Here is an 18,925-nt window from a genome sequence, read left to right as displayed (position 1 = left end):
CAAAGCATATGTATCAAGTCGGCATCTAATTGTCGGCAGTGGGGGCAAGCCGCATCTATGCAGAGGAAGTACCTGTTTATTTGGGCTGGGGTAAGGTAGGCTTGGTGCAGTATGAAAAATTGTATCTGTCGGAACCGTTGATTCCGTGGGATGCAGGACAGACCGCTACGGGCAGCTAGCCATTCCCTATCAGTAAACGCTCTACCCAGGGCCCTCTCCCAGTGAAGCCGAAGATGAGTAAGATCTGCTTCCATGTGTTGTCGAAGGGAGGATGCGAACCAGCGCGTAAGGTGTTTTCCCCTCCCCATCACGTGAAGGTACTGCAAGGTATGATGTATGGGAGGCTCTTGGACGAGTGCAACCTATTTGGACGCTAATGAGGCTATGAGTGCTCTGTGTAATAAGAACTGCCCTGGAGGTATATTTTCTCCTATTATAAGGTCCTGGAATGTAATAAGAGCGCCTTCTTGAAAGAGGTCCCCCATGTCCTGTACCCCCTCTGAGGTCCAGTGATGTAACTCCGCTGCTGTCGTGTAGGTGTCCCCCCGTGGAGTCCCCAAAAGAGGGATGGCAGGTCCATATGGAATGGTGGCTCTAGTGAGGAAAAGGCACCTACGAAAGTATTTGTGTGCTATAGTGAGGAGGAAAATATCCGGAGGCTTAAATGAGGAGCAGGGGTGGAAAATCTGAAGCAAGGTTTTTAGCAGTAGCGGGGGTCTGGTAGATAACGGGAAGACATCCACCTGGTGACCCACTGCAGCTGGGAGGCCAGGTAGTAATGCTAAAAATTGGGCACCGCGAGTCCGCCCAGATCGGCAGGTAGATAAAGCTTTCCCATGGACACTCTATGGCGTGAAGTCCCCCATATGAAATCTCGTACTACCCTTTCCCACTGCTTAAAGAAGGGGGGGAGATAATGAGGGGTAGCGTGGCAAAATAATAAAGGAGGCGGGGAAGGACCACCATTTTAACCAGCATGACCCTACCAGAGATTGCCAACAGGAGATTCTTCCAGAAGCTCATCTGAGATCGGATCGCCGTGGTAGCTCCGACCACATTCCCGTCAAAGAGGTCGGCTTTAGTGCAGTAAACCTGAACACCCAAGTAACAAAAAGGGTTGGTGCACCAGGCCACAGGTGTTCCTCCGAGTGTGAAGCCTGGATCCGGTGTATCCCCCAGGAACGGGGAGAGTATGGACTTAGTCGGGTTGACTCTCAACCCGGAGGCCCGCGCAAAGTGGGTAAGGGCTCGATCAAGGGAGGGGGGAATATCATGAAGATCCCTGGCGTATATTAACAAGTCATCCACGTAGAGCGAAATGGTGTGAATGCCATCGCCTAGTGCTATTCCCATATCAACATGGGTGCGGATATGAGCCGCCAGCGGCTCCACCGCTAACGCAAACAATAGCGGGGACAGCGGGCATCCCTGCCGGGTCCCACGCCGCACTCAAATTGGATCGGAAATATATGGGCCCGTCCGAACCCGAACCGACGTTTCACAGTATAGCAATCGGACCAAGCAGAGGAAATAGGGGCCGACTCCAAAGCGAACAAGGGCAGCAAATAGAAAGTTCCAGGCCAGTGAGTCAAAAGCCTTCTCTAAATCTAATACCATACAACCGGAATGCGGCCAGGTGATTGGGGCATATTCCGCCACTCGAAAGTAGCGGTGCAGGTTTAGGGCCGTGTTACGCTGTGGAACAAAGCCATTCTGATCAGGGTGTACCAGATCAGGGACTAACGGAGCCAGTCTATTGGCGAGGATCTTTGCCAGGATCTTATAATCCGAATTTAATATGGCAATCAGTCGGTATGAACCAGGTGATGTGGGGTCCTTACCAGGTTTCAATAAAAACACCACATTAGCGGTACGCATGGTGGGAGGCAAGGTCCCTTCCGAGATTACCTCCAGAAACATCGAGTGCAGCTGTGGTACCAGATGTTCCACGTAGGTCTTAAAGAATTCTGTCGGAAGACCGTCCGGCCCTGGAGTTTTACCCGAGGACAAGGCCCGTAATGCGTCCCGCACTTCGTCTTCCACTATAGGGGAGTCCAGCTCCAGGGACTTATCCACCGTCAGAGTAGGTAACTCCACTGTGTCCAAGAAGGATCCCACGTCTTGGGCATTACCTGTTAGTAGAGTGTCATACAGACGGGTGTACTGCTCAGTCATCAGTGCATGAATGTCTCCCTGGGTGCTGCGCTCCCGACCAAGGTCATCTATTAAGAAATGTATGAGGCACTGGGGGTGTTCCTGCCTAATCAGATAGGCCAGTAGTCTCCCGGCTTTGTCCGCGGCCGAGTGGGAGCGGATCGAGTGTGCTAAAAAGTTATGGCAGCGCAGACGGTCTAGAAGGACCACGCGCTCGGCATAGGCAGCACCAAGTTGCCGCTGCCTTGTCGGGATAGTGACAACTTGTGACTCGAATAGAAGTAATTGTTCTTCAATGAGGGTCAAGGAGGTGTCTAGTTGTCTGTGAATACTCCAAGTCCGCCCCAGACAATGGCCCTTAACCACCACCTTAAAGGTCTCCCATTCAGTGAAGACCGAGCCTGCAGAGCCGGTATTAACCGAGAAGTAGTTAGCTATTGCTGCCTCCAGTGAGCCTCGGAAGAGGTGGTCCTCCAGGGCTGCAGTCTGCAGATGCCAGTTCGGGAACGGCGGGGGTGGCGCCTCCCAGGCCAGGTGCATCAACAAGGGGTTATGATCAGAGTGCGTCCGACCAAGATCATCCGTCGCTTGTATCAAGGGGAGGAGGACTGCGGATACGAGTATTCGATCTAGGTGTACGTGTAGCTTATGGACTGAGGTATAGAAAGAGTATACCCTGGAACGAGGATGATGTTCCCCCAAACATCTGAAAGGGCCCAGTGTCATAGCCATGTGTTTAAAAGGTGAGCGTTGGAGGAAGCCGTGGTGCTAGTGAGGGGGGAAAGGAACGGTCAAGGGAAACATCAAGCACTGCATTAAAATCCCCACCCAGGAGCCATGGGACAGCCCTCCATCGAAGCAATATCTCTGAGAGGTCACTCAGAAAGGGTCCCTGAGCAACGTTGGGGGTGTATAAGGAGCCTAGCAGAATCGGTTGACCATTCAGCCTACCGCTGATCAGGACGTACCGCCCCATTGGGTCTGTCAGAACTTCCTTTTCTTCCCACGGGACCCCAGCCTTAACCCATACCATCATCCCTCTAGCCATGGATGAGTAATTGGTGCTGTATACCTGGCCATGCCAACGCCGGCGCAAGCGTGCGGCTTCAGCGGCTACTAGGTGTGTTTCCTGCAAAAGTGCTATACTTGTCTTGTGACGCTGCAAATAGGCATAGATGGCGTAGCGCTTAGAAGGTGTCTGGATGTTCTTAACATTCCAAGTCAGAACGTTAAAGTCAGTCATCAGGGCTATTAAGGTCAGTGTGTCCAACCCGGGCACTGCAGGGCTCCCTGTGTGAAGGACTCCCTCGGACAGAAAGGACGGGAAGGCGGCAGGTCTGCAAGGGCGGCGACTCGTACAAGGGAAGAAAAATAAGAAGGTGGGGTAATGTAACAGTGTGCAACAGGAAGAGAGTTCCTCCCCAACGTGAGGAACTTCCCAAACTATCATTCCAAGACATGGCTATGGAACTATCATCGTCGTACGACTGTGGGTAGAAAGTAGACCAGCGAGTAAGAGGAGGCAACGTATAGACCTTCCCCTTCAGTTATCGCCAATAAGCAGGAGGTAAAGCATCTCAAACAAAAGTATAAGAAGAAACATAGCCTGAGCCACTATGGTGTCCTAGCATGCATATAAGGCCCCAGGTAACTGATGCCGGAATCTCGGGGGGGAAAGATGGCCTGAAAGAAGAGGTAACCAATGTAAGACCTGCCCCTGCCAAATGCGGGGAGGTGAAGGGGGGGCCACCACGCAGCTGCTAGAATGAAACAAACAAGACCTGGAGCAGTGCGATAGTCCAACATGTCCGTAAAGTTAACATCAGATAATGTCATCTGCGGTTTGTGGGGTGACACCCCGGAGTAGGTGGAAATCTGCGTCCAGTGACCATTCCGGTGTGGTTTCAGGGGCTCCGGACCCAGGCGGAGAGGTAACAGAGTTGGGCGGGGACGGAGATCTGGAGGGCTGGAGAGCTGCCGTCGCCCGCAAGGCCCCCTGACGCTCCAATCTGATTTGATCAGGACTGGGGATGGTCACAGCATGTGTCACACTTCTGGCCTTTCCGCCTCTGCGGGGGCGCTCACGAGGTCGGGACTCATCAGGCGATTTGGGCGCCGGCGCCAACCCCTGCTCCTCGAGCCATTCCCATGCCCCAGCGGGGGAGTCAAAGTATTTCGTAGCACCCTCTCTGATGACACGCAGGCGGGCCGGGAAGAGCAAGGAATAGCGGAGGTCCAGATCCCGGAGCTGTTGTTTTACTGCCGTAAAGGTGGCTCGCCTCCTCTGCACCTGAGCCGTGTAATCAGGAAAGAGAGAAACGGATACGTTTTGCACCTTAGGGCCTGGATGCTTGCCCAGCTTCCGCAGAATAGCATCCCTGTCTCTGAAGTTCATGACCCTGAACAGGAAGGGGGTCTGCGGGCAGGTATTCGGTGGGCTCGCTCCACCACGAACTGCGGGGAGAGCAATCCGGGGGGCATGAGCTCCTTCATCCAGGTCTCCGTGTAGGTCTCCGGGTCCCGCCCCTCTGCTCCTTCCGGAAGATTGACCACTCGCACGTTGTTCCGGCGTGATCAACCCTCCGCATCGTCCACCTTGTCCTCCAGGGTGCAAACCCGATCCAACAGATCTTGAAGTGCGGAGGAGCAATTCTGGGATCTGGGCCGAAGCTCTGCCAGTGCGGTCTCCGCATCACGCACTCGGTCTGAGAGCTTGGGCTGGTCAGCCCGGAGAAGTGTAAAGTCTGAGGTAATAGTGTCCATACGGCCCTCCAAGGATTTGCAGGTCAGGTCCAGAGCGCTGCCGATGCGCTCCACCACCGCCAGCACAGAATCTAGTTTGGTGGCAATGTCAGACGGGCTCATCTCTGCCGTTGCCCCGGAGGTTGTGAGCAATGCCCCAGATTGGCCCCCAGGAGGTGCATCGCGAGAGGGGTTGTTGCGCAAACGGCCCATGACGATCTGCTGAGCGCTCCTCCTCACAGGCAGCAAGGTTGGGTTGGCAAGTGTCCGTGATTCCACCCACACAGAGGCCTCATGCGCAACAGGGAGCGGACCCTCCACAGCACAGCTGCACCTTAAAAAAACAATGCACACCCTTGTGCGATCAGTGGGCCCAGGCCTCCTCCAGACGATTAGGCCCCCCTTCACAGCGTTCTCAGCAGAGGAGCCCGCAAGTCAGTCCCAGGACGAGCGGGCGCGTCTGCTGAGTGATGCCCTGGTCAATAGACAGGAAAGTGGGAGAAGCGTGATGGCTCCCAGCCCGCTCCCCACCAGCGAGATGGGGTCCCACCTCCCGGCGTCACACCGTTAGGTGCCGCTACCAACACTCCGTCAACCATCGCGCCAGAAGGCTAGGCTCCAAAAAAAGCCACCGCTGGTGTAGCAGACAACAATCACAGCAGCAGGAGGGGTGACACTGTGCGCCAATGTTAGGTTCAGGGGCAGCATGGCACAAACCCGACCACTTCTCCAGAGCCACGGTGCATGCGGTCACTCAGTCCCAGCCCCGTGTAGACGAAAGTCCTTGGGCCCGACCGACCCCCGTGGACCCCCATCCCACACGGGCTCCGCAACACCAGGAACCTTGTAGGGGCCGCAGTACACACCCAGGTCTCCTCCCCGCAAATAGTCTCCACAGGAGCCCTAGGCCCGACCAGCCCCCGTGGCCCTCACCAGTCACCCAGCTCGCTGGAGCAGCCGCTTCGCAATCAGGCAGGGGGCCCCCCTAGGCCCAACCAACCTCCGTGGTCCCCCACTGCCACCAGAAGGCACTCCCAATGCTCCCTGCAGGCCCACCTCAGTGGCGTTTGCTACACCCAGCAGCTCCAGCGTGGTCCACGCCAACCATCACACCAGAAGGCCAGATCCCGTCACAGGAAGTACAGCCACATAGTTCCAGCCACATGCAGGTGAGGGCCCCTAGGCCCGACCGACCCTTGCCAAGAGACCTGCAGGGGCCGCAGCACGCGCCCAGGCAGTGGGATGCCCCCCCCCGCTAGGAGCCTCCACAGGAGCCCTAGGCCCGGCCGGCCCTCGTGACTCACCCTAACTGTCTGGGCCGCAGCAGCAATCCTGTTGTGAGCAGGTAGGGGGCCCCTAGGCTCGACCGACCCCCGTGGTTCTCCACTGCCGCCGCCACCAGCAGGCACCCCAAGCTCCCCCTGCAGGCCTACCTCCGTGTTGCAGGCCACACTCCTGTGCTGCACCGACACAGTGCTTAATTTGAGCCGGAGCTTTCCTGTGCTGAGCACCGGCACTTAATTGGTTACCGGTGCTCGGCACCGGCACCTAATTGTCAACCAACACACTTAGGGCAGTCAGCCACAAGGTGGCGCTGCTCATGTAATTTAGTGATGAGCATTATAACAGCTGTTCAGGAAAACAATATACATTAAAAACATTACTAATACCTGCCATCCCCAGTCATTCCTTTAGCTTTGGGGTCCTGGAATAATCTGCACTGTCGCATTTACCTGCAAGAGAGATGGTTAGTAGCTGTTTTGGCAGCAATGGCAGGGGCGATGGGTGCTGCAAGCTCCAGTGGCCTCCTGGTAACAGTCCTGGCACTTAATATTTTACAAATTAAGCACTGCACCAACAGACTCCGCCGCCTCAGTCAGCCTCTCCGGACCTCTCCCGCGAGCCGCCCTCCAGCCTCCACCGCCACCGGACCACAGAGAGCACGAGGCGCCCCCCGCAGTCCGCGGCACCACTAGAGCAGGGGCCGGCGGCATCGGGCGGCGTCAGGATCGCCGCGGCAGCAGAGTCTCCCCTTACGGGCAGCAGCACGGCCACGTTAAAAGGCCCAGAGTCCGTCAGCGTGGCAGGCCGCAACTTCCAAGAGCGCCGCAGAGCGGGTTCAGGGCTCAGACAGTTCTTCCCCGGCAGCACAGGGTTGGCTCGCCATGGCAGGCGTGCACTGGGGCCAAGTCGGGCCCTGCAGGAGTCGGATGCCCAGGATAACCCGGGAATGCGGCACGGAGCGTTAGTAAGACGCGTCCGCCATCTTCGGCGCTTGACCACGCCCCCCTAGAATGCAGTATTTTTGCAGCAATTTTTACATGGAATTATACTTTGGTGAATGCAGGATAATAATAATAATCCACATTTGCAAAGCGCGAACAATCACCCGTAAGGGTCTCAAGGCGCTGGGGGCCGTTGGGAAAATTAAGCAAGCTATTGCCCAGAGTCACTGGGCTAATCTGCCGCCGGCGATCGAACCGTGATCCCCAGATGCCGGAGTCAGTCGCCCTGGCCTCGGCGCCACACCTCTTCCCCATGATTCAACAAACAAAACGGGAGGAAGGTGACTGGATTTCACAGTGTTTAAATGTTTATCACTGTTGTCTTTTGAGCCTATGGCCCCATGGTGACAGTTGACCTTTCGCCACATGATGATATTTTGAACCCAGACATTGTTGTGCAGTCTGCAGCTGTCAATCTGGGGAGTGATACTGGCCCAGCCCTCTCGGCCCCGGGGCTAAAGCAGCTGTGGCCCTTGGAGTCAAGCTATCGGCTCTTGTCCCGACTATAGCAGGCAGTTTCCAGGACTCTCTATCACTCTCTCTCTTTCTCATTTATTTATGGCTCTCCTACTTTCTCCCTCTTTGTCATCAGCCCATCTCTGTCCCATCTGGCTGTCTCTTTCACTCTCCCACTTGACCCAGCCTCTTTTTCTGTCTCTTCCAGAGTCTCCGCCTATTTTTATGTCCATCTTTCCTTCTTCCTTTATCTATCTCTCTCTCTCTCTCCCTCTCCTCCCCTCTCTGACTGTGGTTTTCATCTGCTTGCTCTTTCTCCCATCTCATTTGTCCTTCTTCTAGACTCGATATTTCTCCCTCTTCTCCTCACCCTCTCCTGTAGTTCGCCCTCCCTCTTCAGCTAGTTCCTCTTATCTATTCCCCTATTGCCTTCTCTCCTTTCTTCTCCATTGTTTAGCAGGCCTAAACTGACATCTGGATGCACGCACTGATGCCGTATGAGATGGCGGGGACAGGTGCTGCTACTGGTGGTGGTGGCTGCTGGTCTCAGAATATTAGGGCGCTTGGATGCTGTGGGTGAGAGCACCGGCATCAGGCAGTTGGACTTGTAGCTCGGAGGTCGTGATGGCTGTAATAGGTTGAAGGTTTCGCGCTTACCACAGCTCACCCTAGGTGCTTTCAGTTTCGAGCTGCATCTTCCTCATCCGCTATCACTGAGCGGCTTCTTGCCCGGCCAGAGAACAGCAGAGCCGCCATCAGGGCAGTGACAGGCCTTCAAATGATCCGGTTGCCCCCGAGGCAGGCGTGCAACGCCCCTTGGGCTCAACGGGCTTCAGCCCCCCCCCCCCCCCCCCCGCGTGTGTGGCAGCCCGGGCTGGGAAAGCTTACCGGGCAAACACACACCCGCACCTCGGTCTTTAAAAGACCATTTACGTGTTAACGAGGCTTTGTTGTTTTTCACCCCTTCTTAGAGCCCCTGCATCTCCACTCTGCATATTGTTGGAAGAGTCAGCCCCCCCGACATTTTTAGTGCCCCCCGACCGATATGTGGCTCTAGTTGCGCCTCTGTCCCAAGGTGACCGCTCAGTAGTCTCAGGTAACTGCAATAACAGCCAGTGACAGGTGGCGTCAGTCACCGGCCCTTTCCACTGGTTGCAGTGTCTGTGAGACACCAGGGCACAGTGAAGATGTGCTGGGCCCCAGGTGGACCTAAAGAAGGCCCAGTCTGGAGCTTTCCAGCCGCGTGGTGCACCAAAGCTTTACCCTAATTGGCTTTTGTGACCATTGGATCCATCGATGGCTATTAATGGAGTATGCAGCCCTCTCGGCGGAGGGAAAATAGCAGCCCAGCACCATCAGGCAAAATAAGGCTTAATGTAAAGATGTGTAATAAATTCATGCCTTTCACCCCAGATATGGGACGCTTTGCAGAGCTGCTGCAGGCAGAAATTGCACTCCATAACACACAATCCCACTCCACATAATTCCAGTACACTCAATGCCACATAATTACTATCCACATAATTTCACAGCACACCATGCCACACAATTCAACTACACAAATCCACTCTACACCACACAGTTCCACACCACACAATCCCACAACTAACTAAACCTATACAACACACGTAATTCCACTACACACCACATACATACACCCCATAACACAAAGGTAAAAGACATTGCCATTTACAATGCGAAGAGCTCTAACAAACGAACGTGAGACCGATGACATTTCCAATGCTTGTTTTTCGCGGGAGCCTTCTCCTGAGTCTTTGAACCCTGCGCCCGCAGGAGGAAGCATGAAGCAGATAACCAGCGTTCTGCAGTTCAGTATACGGCGCACAGAGGCATCGTTTGAGGATCAATTGGTTGTTGTTGAGATGAAATGATGGGACACACGGGTGGGTATGGAGATTCTTCATCACTTAAGATGAAGGTCCAGCAAAGCCTGGGCACGTGACGTCTCCGCGATGGAGCGCTGACCACGGATGGCCCCCAATCGAACGAGAACGACAGATTGAAACCTGCAGCCGAGGGCGTGAAGCTTGCCCCGGGTCAGGATGCTTGGAAGGAGGATGCATTTAAGGAAACCAAGGCCTCTACCATCGGAATGTTGATGTTAATACAAAAAATCAAGACTATACCACTTCAGAGCATGACTGGTGCTTCCATTAGGCACTACGTCACCAGCATTAGGTTGCCACGTTTTACTAGTGCCAAATTACTGAAAACGGCTCCGACATTCGCTCCTTTCGGTGTAAGGGAGAAGTTTCAGCTGGCAAACTTCAATTCTTCATTAGGTGTTGCGAATCTGTGCATCATTCCTGCTTTAGGGGCACTGCGACCCACATCTGAGCTTGATGCAAACCCGCGGCTGCGCCCCCCCCCCCGCCCCTCCCCTCCCTGGAACGGACACAGAGGTTATGAACTTACTGGACTCCAAGGTAAACACTGCTACCCTCGACCGATTCCCACCAGCTTGACGGCATCCAGAAATAATTACGGACAGGGTGAGTCACATGGCTTTTTCCAGGCACACGTGCTAGTCATGCCTGTAAAAAGTCGTCAATTCTATCAACATAAATATATAAATATGTGTGATTCACCAAAATACTTTAGGTGTGCAGGGGTGTGGGTTATGTGTGCGTGGTGTTTGCTACTAATGTGTAGGTTACACTCGAGCTCTTCTGTGCTTGAATTAGAAGTAGGTGTTTACAGGAAGGTGACGCAGGTATCTTAACCCCCGGTTTGTGGGTGTTCGCAAACAAGTTTCAAAGCATTCTGTAGACTAACTTACACGTAAAAGTTTACACCGTAACGTGGCTGCCTGGTTTTAGTGGGCTTACGTGTGACATTTTCATCTTTTTACGCTGTGTATATGTGACATTTTAGCGCCTTAGGTGTGACGTTATGAGTGACACTTTATTGCATACTAATATGGCGGGGGGTGAACCAGGGGATCATTAGTGAACCCTTGGGGGTCATTAGTATATTGGGCGGATTGCCGCCGCCGGACCAGCGGTGGCCACCGCCAGCCCGGCGGTGGCGATCCGCCCGCCAAATGTCCCTGGTTCACCCCCGCCATATTAGTATGGCGAGGGGCACCGTGGCGAACGGAAAGACCGTCCGCCGCTTTTCCGCCGGGAGGAAAAGGGACACAATATGGTGGCAGTGCCTGCAAAGCACCGCCATCCATATTACTATGTATAAACATTGGGGACCCGTTGCGGGCCCCTGGGGGTGAGGGGCTGGACTTGGGGGGTACCTATGGTACCCCTCTACATTGGCATGCACAAGGTGGCAGGTACCGCGTGGTGCCTGTCACGTTGTGCATGCCAATGCACAACATGCATTTTTTGTATTATGGCGGGTGCTGCTAATAGCAGCGTCCGCCGCAATGTAAAAAATGCAGGCTGCGACCGCCAAGGTTGCGGGCGCATCCTAATTGCCATAGTGGGACCGCAGCACCTCTGGCAGTAGGTCCCGTTTACTGTTATGGTGGCGGGCGGACAAAGTCCATCTGCCATCGTAATGGGCCCCAATGTCACTTGCGTTCCCAGTGTCTCGAGCATGGGGGTAGTTTATCTTATTTGACATGAAAAAAAGTAGAAAGGCAGCACCCGTCGTCAGCACACTAATATCACACTCACTATGAGTGACAAAATCCTGTTTCTCCAAAGAAGCCCCACATTGCTACTACCTATGGTTCCTTAACAGAAAACATACACAAATAACTCAAGTTTCCCAAGTTCTATGTGGGCATCTCATTGTCTCTAGGCTTTCACTTTTCACAGCAACCACCTGGATTGGATGTGCCACTCGCATATAAACTCATATATGAACCTGGGAAATTTGAGAGCTCTGCATACTCATTGCAGACATACTACCCCTCTTCGAATTAACGGTTGCCATATTAATGCTTGGTCGAAGGGCCTTTCTTTTAAAGTTCTATGCTTTGGGGCTACAAAGTATTATTCTTAGGTACCTGAGTCCTCTTGGTTGAAGGGAAACAAAGAAATACTATAGCTCAGAGAAAGCACAGCTAACTTAAATGAAAGCCAAGGAATGGAAAAATTGGAGTCCACTTGACGATTCAGATTGTAGAAAGGGCACTGCTGCCCTTAGTGGAACAAAAATCGTGTAAAGTGCATAGCTTCTTTTCCATCAAATAATATAATAAAACTAACACATATATATGCTCAACACAAAATATTCAGGAAATAGAGCAAGACCTGCGGGATTTGTTGGCCGGCGTGTGTCGACGCTAAAACTGAAAATGACGCTGTAGACTGAATAAACTTGGATTATTCAAGGGCTGGAGAATGAGGCCTCAGAGCGCCTTACCCAGTGGGGTAGCTAGGCCCCTTGCGCCGTGGCGGTCCCTGCGTTTACCGCCCACGGTGGCCAACTGTAAGAGCGGAGTGGGCGCTGGTGATTCCTGCGCTTGATGCCCCTACGAGCGATGGCCACAGGTAAGAGCTGGGGGCGAGGCTGGTCGCCGCCCAATACTCGTGCCGTCATGAGCGTACCACCCCCTGCCCCTGCCATCCCTTGCTACGCCACTGGCCTTACCACCACATCAAGAGGCTATTACAGTTTGACACTACTTATTAATTCTATATATCGGAACATTTCTATATACTTACCTATATGAGGATACTCTGTTCCACAATATTATTGCCACAAGATTTAGATAGTTACCATGTTAAGTGAGTAAAACTCATTAAAAAAAAATATACATTTTCGACAAGTTATTTTGGTACGTCAATATTGATGTTGTTGATATTCTGTTATCGGTGTCTGATACATGATCATTCTTATGCACACCTATAAATCTGTCTGTCAGTAACTGTAAGTGACCACTCTCTTGTGTGAGGCTGCTAGGTAAATGATCTTTCCATAGTCTAAGCAAGACTAGATATGAGCACTCACCACTATCCTATGTACATGGTGCAGGTAATAAGGTACAATTCCGCAGACTTTCCTAATGTGGTGTGTAGGAAATGTTCCCCTTCTGCAGGGTGCCGTGGAATTTTTGCCTTTTGCTGAATGCTATATTTTTGCTGGCTGCAGAACTCTGTGCACTTTACCCCTACTAAACAGTGATAAAGGAGTGTGCTCCCCCGTTCAACATAAAAGTAGGGCATGTAAGAATTTATTGTTAAACATGCGCATAAAGTGTAAAGCCCCAATGCTGTTTAAACTGCAGCAAGGCAGTCTGTTCCATAAGAAAAAACTGGGTTACTTTATTACATTTAATAATGCTAATTTTGGCTAGAGAACAGCTAAAAAAAATAGACAACTATTTTTAATAGTTATTAAAAATCCAATTACATGGTGAAGTTGTATGTTTGATAAATATTAGGGAAACGTTACTTTAAGAAAGTTACCTTTTCCCTGCCTAAAGCCTCTGGAGGCCCATTTACAGTTGCTCTCCCACTTCTGCCAGTCAGTATTTAGCCTTTGAATATGTGTAAATGGGTGTGAAATGCTTATGAGGAGCAAATAACAGGCTGACCTGAATGGGAAGAGATGCAACTGGCCAGCTGACCAGTGGCAACTAACCCAGGACTGGAACCTGTTGTTTGGCCTCTGCTTGATACCCTGTTAATCTCTAAGGGAGGTCATTAGGCTGGCAGGCGGATCGCCACCGCCGGCTCGGCGATGGTGATCCGCCTGCCATCCCAACTAGATTTACCCCCGCCATATTATTATGGCGAGGGTGCCGCGGTGGACGTAAAGTGGGTCTGCCGCTTTTCCGCCGGTCGGCAATCGGGAGCAGGGCCATAATATGGTGGCAGTGCCTAGAATGCATCGCCATCCTTATTATTATGCTGGGTATCACAGGCCTTTCCTTGGCGGCTTTGCCACCATGGAAAGGCTGGGGGTGAATTGCTTTGGGGGAGTTGCGGGCCCCTGGCAGGTGTGGGGGGCTGCACTTGGGGGGTTCCTATGGTAACCCCCTTCATTGCCATGCACAAGGTGGCAGGCACCCGTGCGGTGCCTGCCACGTTGTGCATGGCAATACACAACATGCCTCTTTTTCATTGCGGCAGGTGCTGCTAACAGCAGCACCTGCCGCACTGTCAAAGATGCGGAATGCGACCGCCAGGGTGGCGGTCGCATCCTAATTGGCGGTGTGGGACCGCTGCACCGCTGGCAGCCGGTCCCAGCACCGCTAGGGTGGTAGGTGGACTAAAGTCTGCCCGCCATCCTAATGGGCCCCTAAGGGCCTCTCCTGAGGTCCTTCGGTGCTTCAGAAGCGTACTCCTGTGATGGAATGGACTCAAGCCAGAAGGTAAAATCTTTGACCAGGACGAACTTTGTTAGCGTATGCGACCCGTGCTCCATCTTTGTCAGCACCAATTTGTGCCTAGGTCCCAGTTTACCGTGACCTTTGGCTATCATTGACTATCATTGAAACTTTGTGCTTCTTCCTTTATGGTATTTTTATTAAAAAATGTAAAAATTACTTCTCTCCCTGCCTCACGCGGTGAAGATGTCTCGGCTCGCGCTCTGCTCCCGCCTCCTCCTGCTCCTCGTCCTGCTGGGCTCCGGCGACGGTGTGACTGGCAAGGTTTTGATCTCGGTGCCAGAGGAGGTGGAGGTGAAGGAAGGAGGCACTGCCCGCATCGACTGCAGTTTCAACATCTCGGAGCCATCCAACTATACATACCAGCACTGGTTCTATGAGAAAAATGGACGAACAAAGATCTCCTACATGGGCCCAGACATGGGTCCAGACAGCCCATCCATACTGGACACTGAGTATAAGGATCGAATCACGGTGCTCCCAAACTTCACGCTGGTCCTCCCAGAGGTGACCGTACAAGACGAGCGGACCTTCGTCTGCCAGATTGGCGCCGGCGTGCTTGGCTTTGCAGAGGGCCGCACTGAGCTGCGCGTGTTCAAATCTCCAGAGCCTCCTGTGATAAAGCCAAACATTGTTGGCATGCTAGTCACAGACGAACCAGACGAAAAGATCGCCGATTGCTCGACCAGGAATGGCTTTCCAGCCCCAAATATCACCTGGTACAAGGGTCGGACCCCCCTGCAGCACAGCAAAAAGATCCATATCACCACCGTCACCACGACGGAGTCGAGCGGGCTGTTCACCGTCAGCAGTGCCCTTTACGCACCGGTGCACAAGCAGGACCGTGAGGCGCAGTTCTACTGCGAGGTGAACTACCGGATGCCGGGTACAGACCGCATGATGGAGTCTGACCGGGTCAACATCACAGTGTACAACCCAACAGAAACGGTAACCCTGACCATGGAGTCTCCCCAGGAGCCGGTGAAAGAAGGGGACACTGTGACCATGATTTGTGAAGGTGATGGCAATCCTGCCCCCCAATATTCATTTCACCGAGTCTGGGAGTCTAAGGATGGTGAAGATGAGGAGGAAGACATTGAAGATGTTACCGGTGAATATCTGGTCTTGGAAAATGTGAAGAAGGAGCAGAGTGGACGGTACCGATGCAGAGCCTTCGATGTAACTAACCCTGAACAAGACATTAAAGCTGACGTGGAGATCTCTGTGAACTATCTTGAACCCATTGAAATATCCCCGGAGTCGCCTGTGGAAGTGATGCTGGGGCAAGCCATGGTCGTTCACTGCAATGCCGGTGGGTCCTTGCCGAGGGAGTACGAATGGAAAAGGAAGGAGAAGGAGAAGATTGAAATGCCGGGGCCTGAGCTCAGCCTGACTAACATGACATATGAAATGGGTGGCAGATACAGCTGTATGGTTTCTATACCAGAGGTCCCTGGTCTCAACAGTTCAGCAGACATCGACATCTTAGTCAAAGGGAAGCCGCAGGTGTTGATGAAGCAGCAGGAGGTGCAGGTGTACAAGGACGAAATGGTGAATTTAACATGCGAGGCCTTCGGACACCCAGTAGCGGTCATCACGTGGGACGCAGAAGGCTCTGTGATACACAGCCAGGAGTCTCACCGCGTGTCCAGCCAGCTCAGTGTACTGGCCACGAGTGAGCTGCTTGAGTCCGGTGTCACATGCAACGCTTCCAACAGCCTGGGGAGCAGCAGCCGGACCCTCCGCCTGGAAGCAAGGGTTGTTATTGCAACAACAACAACACCACCACCACCAACAATCGTCTCGTCTCCCACTGTCACTTATACAGAGCTGAAGAAGGCGGAGAGCAAGGGCGTGCTTATTGTGGTGATCATCGTCTGTATCCTGCTGCTCGCCATTCTTGGCGCCGTCCTCTATTTCCTGTACAAGAAAGGCAAGATAGCCTGCGGCCGCTCTGGAAAGCAAAATATAACGAACCCAAATGACCAGAAAGACGATATTGTAGTGGAAATGAAAACAGACAGACTGCCTGAGGAAACAGAACTTCTTCAAGGATCCAACGGAGAGAAAAGACCCTCGAGTTACATGGGAGAGAAATACATTGATCTGAGAAATTAAAAAGCAACACGCCTTTTCCTTGTCCCCCCCCCCCCAAAGACTTACCACTCCCCATTGCCCTACCTACCCGGTTCCCTTCTTCTCGAGACCACCGCTTTGCCCCAGGAGAGAGCGCAAGCAAGGGTTGCTGCCGGGATACACAGTATGACCCTCCAGCAAGAAGATGGGACGCAAACACAGCACAAAGCAGATCTGCAAGAGGGAGAGAGAGACAGCTGGAACTCCCTACCACCGAAAGGGCACCGTGAAGGGGTGCCTGAGGGCCTGGGGCCACCTGACCACCTTTAGAAGGTCAGCGGCAGTTACAGCCTGCTCTCTCATCACAGGGGACTGCACAAAGCCACATGGTGGGAGACAAAGGGAGTTCCTGGCTGCTAAGAATTTTCAGATGTCTATTACTGTTCTCTTTGTAAATACGTTTGTTGATTGTATTCAAAGTTGCCATCATTTTGGCAGCCATGTTGGTATCATACCACTCTCCTAAATGGACTGCTGCCACTCCTAGATTTGCTGCCACCACACTCCCACCCAAAGCGGCCTCCCTTAAGTGTATTTCACCCTCCAGTCTGCTGCACCTCCGTATTATTTGACCACGCCCCCTCCGCATGGTTGCCCCACCTTTCCAGTCACTCTCTCCCATGTCATCAATAATCCCTCAGTCTTCACTCCCAGTTGGTTTAATTTACACCAGGGCCATGCACTGACAAGATAGAGCATCCCATCACACCAGTGTGACAACCACATGTTTATTGAGGCACAATCACCAGACATTTTTGTGTAGACACCCAAATAAGGCAACATTCAACATCAGGACAGACAATACTAATGTATCTGTTTGCTAGTACCGTTCATCCATTCCGGCGGTATAAGGGCTCGGGCTGAAATGGGAGCTTCCGGCCAGAAGCTCAGAGCCCAGTCAATCCGCACCTAGAAACTGCCTGTGCTGAAGCAACCTTGTTTTGGATCTGACTTTCTTCCCTGTTTATAAAATACCAGGAAAGGAGAACCTCTGATGCGTGCGCTAGTTCTCCCTCCTTGGTATGTTGTCATCAGCTGCAAATTAAAGGCCTGTGGATCCAAAAAAGGCAGCACCACTGGGGAACCATGGTTACAGGGCTGTCCTGTACGTCAATCACTGGTGCAGACCTATTCAGCCTGTATTCGATCAGCTTGTATACATGGACTCTGAAGGGTATCTCTGCACTCTTCAGAGACAGCGTACATGTGATATTCTGACCCTATCCGTGCCCTGTGCGTAAACGACAGCTCCTTGCAAAACATGTTTCAGTGGATACATCAAGGCGTTCATGTGGAAACTGAGGCAGTCCTTCAGACTCCACCCTATCGTGTTCCAATGGGCTGCCTAGAGTGGTTTCACAGGAAGCACCCGGTTACTTCCCAGTGACGCTGTTGCTCTTAGGGACTTTGCTTTTCCTCCAGGTTCACTGTGATTTAAATATTCCCAGGACTCAGGAAAGACGGGTGTCTGGTCCTTCATCAAAGATGTGAGACAGGAGTTAGGGCAAAAAAGCCCCATTTGCCTTTAGAGATTAGAACCACGCCGGTCTCCCACGCAGTAGTTTGCTACTCATCCCAGAGCCATGTCGGGGGTAGTAAGCTACATATGCATACTCATACCACACCATTCTCTTTCCCATATGAAAGCCTTTGTTCAAAGAAACCCAAAATCGTTTGCCCAGAATGTGTTATGGACAAAGGCGTAGCAAGGGGGGTCCGCCCCGGGTGGCACGAGTTTTGGGGTGGTGGACCCCCTCCCACTCTTACATGAGTTTGCTGCAGGGGCGGCAAACGCAAAAAATCTGGCCAGCAAACCCACCAAGCCCTGCTCTGCAGGGCGGCAACGGCAGGGACCGCCACAGGCGGCCAAGTGCCTAGCTACGCCACTAGTTATGGAATTGCATGTTTAGCATGCTCCTGCTATCTAGCGGCTGAATCAGGAACAGTTCTAAAAATGTTGTAGGAGAAGTGGGTCTTGACATCTTAAGCACTATGGGGCTTGTTTGCAGGCCCCTTGCGCCGCCGGTACATCACTTTTAATTAATATGGGAAGGGGTGATGTACGGGCGGCGCACTGGGCTTGTGGGTGGGCCCCTATGTGTTTACCAAGGAAAGGGATTGCAGGGCCCGGTCGGGGTTACAGGTCTTAAATCTCCCACCTGTTAGAAAGAGGTTCTAGAGGTTCTGATACAAAATGACACCTTTTCCACAGAAACATCCTTTAAGGTTGGCCCAGGCGGGTCCTGCCTATGAGAGGATGCCTGAACGACTTTTGGCCCTGTCCTTAGCTGCTCTAACGTCCTAGTATTTATGTACTGGGGAAGTGAGCTGAGGTTTTGCGTCAGAGGATCAATTGATAGGGACAGTCCAGGCTTAGTGAGGGACACTCCATTTCAGACCAGATACGTTGTTTCCCCAACAGAACAGTGTCAATCTCGCTCCCATATCCACTTTGAAGGGTGTATAGCATAGACCTTTCCCGGCCAGTTTCACCTCCTCATTGTCAGGGAGGCCTAAAGTGTCCATGCCCTTCTGTGCTGATGACCTATAGGCCATGTGTTGTGGTGTGGATCATTGTGACATTTAGCCGCATTCCGGCTCCATCAAATAGATTAACATCAACAAATCAACTAAAAAAGACCAGAATCCCTGTGCTATTTCTAAACACGACCAGGTGTAAAGCAACTGAAAGCGTAAACAAACTGGGCTACAGAAACTGGTGTATCTTTTGGCAATGGGGCTATCTTGGTTGGAGCCTGTGTGATGGCATCTCCTCAGGTAGGAGCTGCGTCATTAAGAATGGAGGTTCGTTTTGGAGCAGAAAGAAACCTGGGCC

General features: G+C 52.5%; 1 pseudogene; it reads left to right on the top strand.

The window, feature by feature from the left end:
• The first annotated feature begins 14,125 nt into the window (after positions 1-14,125).
• Positions 14,126-16,090, top strand: LOC146859032 (cell surface glycoprotein MUC18 pseudogene; annotated as a pseudogene).
• Positions 16,091-18,925: the final 2,835 nt, after the last annotated feature.

Source organism: Triturus cristatus, chromosome 3_2, assembly GCF_964204655.1.
Source record: "Triturus cristatus chromosome 3_2, aTriCri1.1, whole genome shotgun sequence".
In the NCBI taxonomy this organism is placed as follows: domain Eukaryota; kingdom Metazoa; phylum Chordata; class Amphibia; order Caudata; family Salamandridae; genus Triturus; species Triturus cristatus.
This window is presented reverse-complemented; position numbering and strand designations above follow the sequence as displayed.